This window comes from Scardinius erythrophthalmus (genome assembly GCF_964197995.2).
Source record: "Scardinius erythrophthalmus genome assembly, chromosome: 11".
Lineage (NCBI taxonomy): Eukaryota > Metazoa > Chordata > Actinopteri > Cypriniformes > Leuciscidae > Scardinius > Scardinius erythrophthalmus.
The window spans coordinates 43,758,608-43,767,466 of NC_138231.1; positions in this window are offsets into that span (position 1 = coordinate 43,758,608).

The window sequence follows — 8,859 nt, forward strand, 5'->3', positions numbered from 1 at the left end:
GTTTAGTTTACGGTGTAGGAAGCCTCAGGACACCTGGCGTTGTTATGGCAATGGGCGTTTTTGTTTTTGACATGTACATGGTAGTCCAATCACAACAGACTGAGCTTTCTGGCCAATCAGAGCAGAGTAGCTCGCGGAAAGGAGGGATTTAGAGAGATTGATTCATCTGACGAGTCGGTTGAGAATCATTGAAAATGTGATGATGTGCAAATGTATATTATGAGAAAATGAAACAGTTTTTTGACATTTGATGCATGTAAACCTGTTGTAGGAGACTCCACAACAACATCAGGAAACTTTAAAATAGCATTTTGCATTTAATAGCATTTAATAATCGCATTTTGACACAAGGGACTGCGTTTTGTGTTTTTGACACAAAACTCAAGTAGACACAGACTGACATGCTCTTACATGAAAATAGTGCGTTAAGCATTTATGCATTTAAAATATCGACAGAGTTCACAAGCCACTAACACCCTTGAATCAGTACAAATATTAGTTATAGCAACTTGAATAGTATGACATTTAACTTTATAAAAACAAGTGTTTTTTTATTGTATTTAGTGTTAATGTTTTCCTTTTACTCGTTCTTCATCATCTTATTGTGATTAATTATTTTTTAACTTCATTGTTTCACCATGGACAAGAGTTTTAATCCTCTCTTAACCCAATCAGATATTTGTACAGCATCAGAATGAAGCTTCTTCCATCTCTCCCTATCTGTCCTCTTCGTCAGACTTTCTCTCTTTCTCATCTCTCTGTTTTTCCACCTATCCTTTCACCTTCACTCTTTACCTCTCCAGACACCATTCTCACCTCTGACATGATGAAAGTGGAGTATCATCACACTGAGTGAAACAGCTGCTGCCTGTAAATTGGGGAAATTGGTTTTAAAAATTGAATTTGCTTCATGACTGAGTGTAAAGAGGATTAAATGTGTGATTCTAGTCTCTCTCTTAAATTAACTCTCTCCCAGGCTCATCCTTTAAGTGCTATTCTCTTGTGACGTCTATAGATGGACCAAATGAATGTTGCAGGAATTTTAATGAGTGTTCTTGCGTCCTCGAGGCAAACACAACATGTCAACCCCCCCCCCCCCTTCTCTCACACCATTCCTAGTAGACATTTGTTCATGAACGCTATTGTTGATAATATAATTGTAACGTGTAAGCAGGGATGAGGCAGAGAGGGAATACAGATGCAAGCACAAGTTTTAATAGACAAACATAAATGCTAAATAATCCAGGAACAAAGGTAAAAGCCATAAAGAGAAGGCAGGAGAACAACGACAGGAATACACAAACAGCAGTAACGACCAACAAACAACAACTGAAGCACAGAGGTTTTTAGACTGGTTAACAAGGGGCTGACGTGGGACAGGTGTTGTTGATTGATGTCATGGGAACTAATGAGGGTAACTATGGTGACAAACAAGGTACAAGGAAAAACAGGAACCAAACACAGGAAGTGAACACAGAAACAATGCCGCCTCTATGCCCGTGTCTTCGGACAAGATGGTCGCCTTCACGCCTGTGTCTTCGAGACAAGATGGCCACCGCCATGCCTGAGCCATCAACCAAGATGGCCCCCTGAACTGTCGGCGCCTCCCTGGCCCCCTGAACTGTCGGCGCCTCCCTGGCCCCCTGAACTGACGGCGCCTCCCTGGCCCCCTGAACTGGCGGCGCCTCCCTGGCCCCCTGAACTGTCGGCGCCTCCCTGGCCCCCTGAACTGGCGGCGCCTCCCTGGCCCCCTGAACTGACGGCGCCTCCCTGGCCCCCTGAACTGGCGGCGCCTCCCTGGCCCCCTGAACTGTCGGCGCCTCCCTGGCCCCCTGAACTGGCGGCGCCTCCCTGGCCCCCTGAACTGACGGCGCCTCCCTGGCCCCCTGAACTGGCGGCGCCTCCCTGGCCCCCTGAACTGTCGGCGCCTCCCTGGCCCCCTGAACTGACGGCGCCTCCCTGGCCCCCTGAACTGACGGCGCCTCCCTGGCCCCCTGAACTGACGGCGCCTCCCTGGCCCCCTGAACTAGCGGCGCCTCCCTGGTGCCCTGAACTGACGGCGCCTCCCTGGCCCCCTGAACTGTCGGCGCCTCCCTGGCCCCCTGAACTGTCGGCGCCTCCCTGGCCCCCTGAACTGTCGGCGCCTCCCTGGCCCCCTGAACTGACGGCGCCTCCCTGGCCCCCTGAACTGACGGCGCCTCCCTGGCCCCCTGAACTGACGGCGCCTCCCTGGCCCCCTGAACTGGCGGCGCCTCCCTGGTGCCCTGAACTGACGGCGCCTCCCCGGCCCCCTGAACTGTCGGCGCCTCCCCGGCGCCCTGAACTGGCGGCGCCTCCCTGGCCCCCTGAACTGACGGCGCCTCCCTGGCCCCCTGAACTGGCGGTGCCTCCCCGGCGCCCTGAACTGGCGGTGCCTCCCCGGCCCCCTGAACTGACGGCGCCTCCCTGGCCCCCTGAACTGGCGGTGCCTCCCCGGCGCCCTGAACTGGCGGTGCCTCCCCGGCGCCCTGAACTGGCGGTGCCTCCCCGGCGCCCTGAACTGGCGGCGCCTCCCTGGCCCCCTGAACTGGCGGTGCCTCCCCGGCGCCCTGAACTGGCGGCGCCTCCCAGGCCCCCTGAACTGGCGGCGCCTCCCTGGTGCCCTGAACTGGCGGTGCCTCCCCGGCGCCCTGAACTGGCGGTGCCTCCCCGGCCCCCTGAACTGGCGGCGCCTCCCTGGCCCCCTGAACTGGCGGTGCCTCCCCGGCTCCCTGAACTGGCGGCGCCTCCCTGGCCCCCTGAACTGGCGGCGCCTCCCTGGCCCCCTGAACTGGCGGTGCCTCCCCGGCGCCCTGAACTGGCGGTGCCTCCCCGGCCCCCTGAACTGACGGCGCCTCCCTGGCCCCCTGAACTGGCGGTGCCTCCCCGGCACCCTGAACTGACGGCGCCTCCCTGGCCCCCTGAACTGGCGCCGCCTCCCCGGCGCCCTGAACTGGCGGTGCCTCCCCGGCGCCCTGAACTGGCGGCGCCTCCCTGGCCCCCTGAACTGGCGGTGCCTCCCCGGCGCCCTGAACTGGCGGCGCCTCCCCGGCCCCCTGAACTGGCGGCGCCTCCCTGGTGCCCTGAACTGGCGGCGCCTCCCCGGCGCCCTGAACTGGCGGCGCCTCCCTGGCCCCCTGAACTGTCGGCGCCTCCCCGGCGCCCTGAACTGGCGGTGCCTCCCCGGCCCCCTGAACTGTCGGCGCCTCCCCGGCGCCCTGAACTGGCGGTGCCTCCCCGGCCCCCTGAACTGTCGGCGCCTCCCCGGCACCCTGAACTGGCGGTGCCTCCCTGGCCCCCTGAACTGGCGGCGCCTCCCTGGCCCCCTGAACTGACGGCGCCTCCCTGGCGCCCTGAACTGGCGGCGCCTCCCTGGCCCCCTGAACTGACGGCGCCTCCCTGGCCCCCTGAACTGACCCTGTGCTATAAAGACGAGGAAAACACCACAGATTAATCTGTGCCAGATTAACCACCTACTTCATCGGTGCTTGAAACAACATCACTAAAGAGTGTGCATTAATCAAGGTATCTAATATCCTCCACAGACGGAGGAGTCTCGCTGCTGAAGAGCTCTCTGCTACTCACTTACACCTCAATAAATCACATCAACACAGCAGTCTGCATCTATACCACAACAGAAAGAGCAGCGCAGCTTGTTGGTAGATGCTCTTATCTCAAAACAACAGTTGCGCATTCAATTAAAAATAGGACTTAAGGTAATAGTTATGGGTTAAATTGAGAAAAGGAATCTCATTTGTTTTACAAGTCCCTTAACGGCTCTAAACACTTGATCATGTTTGTCTCAGACTGTTTAAGTGATGAGAATGAGAAAACATCCTTTTTAACAGAGAGAAGGAAACGCATTTTAAGAATTCCAGTAATTGCCCTCACAAAAAACTGTGGCTGTAACCCTTGGCAACCCAATGCTGTTATTATGTGCGTATCAAGCCATTGTCTGCTAGAGCAACCGCTGCCACAGTGAATCTCAGATCCAGAGGACAGGATTCTTATAACAGAACACCACTGTAATTTCAGCTGCTCTGCCTCACTTTGCTATGACACCATAAACAATGTTAAATCACAAGACATTTTAAAAATAACTGGGAGCACACCCAAAATTTACATTTCTAAAAAAAGCCCCTATTTTTTGACATATTGTCCTGTGAGCAGTGTAGGAATTACAACAGAGTGAGTTAGAAAAACACAGTAGTCCAGAAACAACACACATAGGCCTACTGTATTGCAATTTCAAAGCTAACAAAACGAATACCTGTTTCAGCTATCACTATACAACTTCATTATTTCAAGTTTCTCCAGGTATTGTTGTTCCGAATTTCTTCTTCATCTTGAAAGCTTAAATCTTTATTTTTTAAAACTGGATATTTGCAGTCTAAGAATTGCATTGGATTGTTTAGTTGTAGTCGGAACAGGGCAGTTTTTCCTTTTGAAGTGTGTCAAGTCAATACACTTAAAGTATGTTTTTAGTTGTATTCGGAGGAGAGAAACTAGTGTGCTTAGATTAGCGTGACGTGTGTCACAGTGACGGTTTGACCTTCTCTAGCCATAGACAATCCTAACAGACAGTGATCCACAGCACACCGATGCACGAGAAGCTCTGCTCATTAATGGCAGCTCTGTGGAGCACCGGTCACGGGAACACTTAGTGTTCAGACTCTTTCTAATGGTGTGCCTTTAATTATTTACTGAAGTCCAGGCTGCACTTCTACAAATAACATCTGTGCACATCCAAGCTCTGTTCCAAAACCTATTCATCTGTTTCAGTCACTTTTCCACTCATCTATTTATGACCATCAGCGGGGGAAAGTAATGGTGGTGAATGCAAAAAACATGGACAAAGAAAAAACATTGATCATTGGATTTGATCAATTTGAAGTTTCAGATTCACAATTATTTATATATGTTAATGCTTATATACTAGCACTATATGGTTATCTACCATTTAGATGGTGAATCTACAGTAATGACCAGCCAGCAAGACTATGCTTATCAGCAATCACTAATGTCCAGTTGCTCCATATATGGATACCAATAATGAGCACCTGACTGTATAAAGGAAGTTATTTGAAATGGTGCGTCGGGCAAGGCAGAAGATAAAACAGTGCTGATTGTTTTAGCTGGAGGAAAGCTTGATTTGATACAGGCCGCTGTTTTTTCTCCATTTGTGGCTTTATATGTTTAGTTTATCAGGATAGCATCATGTTGCCTGTTTAACCGAATACATGACTTTAACTAACCACAAGATTTAAAGGATTAGTTCACTTTCAAAAAAAAATGTTGCTGATAATTTACTCACCCCGATGTCATCCAAGATATCCATGTCTTTCTTCAGTCGAAAAGAAAATAAGATTTTTGAGGAAAACATTCCAGGATTTTTCTACACAGAATGGACTTCAATGGCAACCAACTATACCAATGTTCACAGAAGGTACAGATGTCCGTCTCAATGCAGCTTCAAAGTCTCGACACGATCCCAGGCGAGAAATAAGAGTCTTATCTCGCGAAACGATCAGACATTTTCACCAAAAAAATATATATATACTTTTTAACCACAAATGCTTGTCGTGTATCATCTCTGAGATGCGCCACGTATTGCGTCATCACGTTGGAAAGGTCACGCGTCACGTCATCTAAGTTATTTGTCTGTGTTCTCCGGTTCAGAAAGGTAAAGAAGGGCGAAAAATTCCATCTCATTTTCTCCTCCAACTTCAAAATCGTATTTTAAAGAATGTTGGTAACCAAACAGTTGATGGACCAACAGAAGAAAGAAATTCATTCAGGTTAAGGCCTTGTCCACACTAAAATGTTTTCGTGTGAAAACGCGTCTTTTTCTCGTCATTTTGGTCAACCGTCCTCACTGAGACAGCGTTTTAATTAATGAAAACTAAGCTTTTTGAAAACGCAGTTTTGTGTTGTAGTGTGGACAGTGAAACCGGAGGTATTTAAAAACGATGATGCAACTTTAGTCATGTGACGCATACAGCTCACAAATCTTCTTCACGTTTGCACATTTTCAAATGCAGTGCCTCAAGGTGTCAGCACTGTTAACAAGTCCTTTTGGCTATGCCATCACATGTCATGACATCATCTGTGTGCCACTGTACAGTGAGAACAGAACAGTGCGTGTGTCATTAAATGGACCGGTGATAGATTAAAGCACAGTGATCTAAACTCACTGATCACAAAGTTTACAGGTTTGATAGGAAACCTGTGTGTCTGAGAGCTATTGTATTCCCTCGTCACTATTATGCTCAGCTTGTCTTTGAACTGTTTCATCAGCTAAAGAACAAGAAATGAATGCGGCAAAAAACATTTCTTAGAGCAAAATTGCACTCTGCTGTAAAATTGCTGTCTTTACGGTAACATGCTGAAGTAGTCCGGCAAGATCTCTATATGACTGACTGTTTTTGTTGGATATGAATATGATACATGTACATAAGGCTACTGGAAACTCTTTTATGCTCTGTCCGCATCCTTCGTTACCATGGCGACACAGCCAGACTCCAGCTTCTACCTCCACCCCCACCTTCAGCTAGGTTTGATTAACACTGGATTAATTGCCAATTACCCACTGCGTTTTTTTTTATCCCCAACTGCATGAAATAATTATGCCTCATTTCCCTTCCCATGAATTTTTATGGTTATGACGCATGTTACAGGGCAAAAGGAACAAATGCAGTCATTTCAGTAGAACAAGCCTAGATTTAATGGCAGATTTCCGCACAGTCAATTAAACACGACTGAACACAGAAGAGCCGATCCTCGACGCTGATCTCCCTGTCACACTCGAGGCTCCACGCTGGAAATCTCTTATCGTCGTCAAGGACCAAAACAGAATTAATGAGAGCTGAAGGACTGCACTTGAATGCTGTTCATCCAAACAAAAGCTGTCATGAGAGGTCAGCGGGACGGGGAGGTTAAGGACAGGTGGAAAAGGAGAGAGAAAGGACGGGTGTTACAGCCGTCTGTGGCACTAGGGGTTCAGTTGCAGATATGGGGCCCTATCTTGCCATAAACAATCCTAACACTTCCTGGTGGACAAACACAAACTAGAAAATACCTGGATAAGCTTTCCATTCCCATTAATCTAGTGAGGAAATGGTGCAGAAATGACATACCTGTATACAGGAAGTGCTGAAAATCAATAAAGAACATTAATTTGAGATGTGTGCAACACAAAATCAAATAACACAAGAACAACACAAAAACAAATAAGCACTTAAGCGCTGCTGTAGCTCACTTGAACTAGATGACAGTTCTTCTCTAGTGTGGATGAATGCAGTGTGAGTAAGATTACTCGGCCTGTCCTGATACTGTCATGGGGAAAAACAGATGAAAGTTGAAACAGGATCCAAGTTTTCAGGCTTCATTTTAACAAAGAACTCTATTTTACAAAAACATAACATTTCTTTTCACTGTTTTGCAGTCGATGTACACATCTATTTGTCGGTAAAAAACAATGAGAAGGACACTGTCCAGCCTTTGTTGAACTGCTCAAGTGATCTCAAAATTTGGTTGGATCAGAATTTTCTTTGTCTCAATGATAATAAGACTGAAATTGCACTCAAAAAAAGAATGTTTGCCTCTTGTTCAATTTAATGAATTAAAATAAGCTAAAGTAACACGACTGTGTAATATTTTGTCACAACTTAATTTAACTGTGTTCAATCAACCTAATTAAGTTTACTTAATTAATTTGTGTGAAAACTACATGAATCATTTTTGTTGACAACTAACTGGGCAGTGGATCTGTAGTTCCCAGCATGCTTTGCAAGGGACTGCATTAGGAGGGTAAAATTAGGGATTAAAGTGTTATTTTATGTGTTTTTCTGTAAATGGAAAGATGTTGTTAGTTAATGTTAGTGTTTAATATTCAGTTATGTTAGAAACTTAGAGGACTTTCTGTAATGTTTTTGAATTTTGTGGTTACCATTATGCAGAAGAGTGGCGACTGTGTTTAGCTTAGGGCTGGGCACTTAGAGTACACTGTACATGCATTAAACCTCTTTCGCAAAGTGGTTTTAATTTAAATGAACAACATGTATTAATTAATTAATAGATTTTAAACACTCAAAAGCTATTCTTTGAATTCATGTAATTAAATCATGGAAAGGATTTCCACGTGATTAAATGGCTTTCTTTCAGCATTAAGCACTTTTGTTAGGCTAACTTAAATTGCATAGATTGGATCAACTTTATTAACTGGTGTAATTGTACTACTGTAAAATAAGTTGGATTCAACTATATTTAATTAAGTTGAATGCAAATTAAGTAAATTAGTTGGTCCAAAACATTGCAAATTAGTTGGGCTGACACTATTAAATTAAGCTATGCCCAACCATAGTAAATAAGTTGAATCAACCTTAATAAATTAAGTTGACCCAACGTAAGTACGTTAAATTGGAATAACAGAATTGCATAATAATGCATAATAATGCATAATAATGCTGAAATAAAGCAAGTTAATCATGTGGAAATCCTTTCCTGTGTTTGGTCGTGCGGTACATTTTAGTGCCTGTGTAAATGCTCTTGGTACTTTAGGTTCCCATATTCGACCTTTTACCAAGAATCTGGCTGTGATTTTTGACAGTGCTTTTAATTTTGACAAACAGATTAGTTTTTTCCAGCTGAGACTTTTGGCTAAGGTCAAGCCCTACCTGCTACGCAAAGACTTTGAAAGAGTCATACATGCATTTATTACGTCCCGTTTAGGCTACTGTAACTCTTTATATGTTGGATTGGATCAGTCATCCCTTTGTCAGGAAAACATCACAGTGAGGCATACAGCCCTTCATATCGCTTATTTTAACCCTTGAACGCACA